General features: G+C 54.4%; 1 protein-coding gene across 1 annotated transcript in view; it reads right to left on the bottom strand.

Annotated features, from left to right (window-relative positions):
- Positions 1-901, bottom strand: part of LOC118410821 (hydroxyacid oxidase 1-like) — a 126294-nt gene that overhangs the window by 12599 nt on the left and 112794 nt on the right. The window lies entirely within an intron of this gene.

The following is a 901-nucleotide window of genomic DNA, read 5'->3' as shown; positions in this document are numbered from 1 at the left end:
GCACAGATGTAAGGGTAACTTTAACTTTAATGCTAACGTCACATTTACACAAAGGGTTCCGGCCGGGTAGGTTAGGGGTAGGTTAGGGGCTGATCTGTTGCACTTTCGGGCGGGACCCCGTGAGACCCCCGGCGGCTGCCGGGCTAGTTTGGGGCTCGGGCGGGGCCCCGGTTGATTCTTAGACGAACTTAAAATCAACCGGGCCCCGGGCAAGAAAATACGCCGAATCAAAGCCGTCAACTAATCGTGGACACATCGACAGGCTCCCCTACAGTACCCACCCAGTACCCGCCCGGCATCCCGACGGTACTCGACGGTACAGGCCCAACCTTATTGCATTACAAACTATTGCATCCGTTGTGTCATCCCGGAACACCGCCAGGGTCGCTGACGGGGTCCCTCGGTTGATCGAACGGGACAATTTGGGTCATGGTCACATTTCCACATAGGGGCCCGAGCGGGTAACTTACGGACTGTTTTTTGGCTCTTCCGGTGGGTGTCCTGTGGGTCTCCCAGCGGCTTCCGGGTTATTTTTGGCCTCGGGCGAGGCCCCGGTTGGTTTTAAGTCGGACTTAAATTGAACCGGGGTCCCGGCGGGGAAAATATTAGGGAAATATCATCAGTAAAAAAACTCACTTTCTACTCTTCTCAATGGAAGGTCTCACACACATGAGCAGGTCATAGAGCATTTGAGACACCATGCGCACAAATGACTTAAAGTTGCAACAGTGTTCTCGCATTTATAGCTTGCTCATCAGCGTATCGTAGAACCCAAACATGGGTCGGCGCCTCAACCAGAGCCGAACCCAACATCTTCTTCTCTGGCGTTGCCGTTCCGCTTGTCTCTCTGCTTCCGGGCAAGGATGAAACGGTGACGAGCCGTCGCCACCCTCGAGCTTAG

The sequence above is a fragment of the Branchiostoma floridae genome, chromosome 3 (assembly GCF_000003815.2).
Source record: "Branchiostoma floridae strain S238N-H82 chromosome 3, Bfl_VNyyK, whole genome shotgun sequence".
Taxonomy (NCBI): domain Eukaryota; kingdom Metazoa; phylum Chordata; class Leptocardii; order Amphioxiformes; family Branchiostomatidae; genus Branchiostoma; species Branchiostoma floridae.
This window is presented reverse-complemented; position numbering and strand designations above follow the sequence as displayed.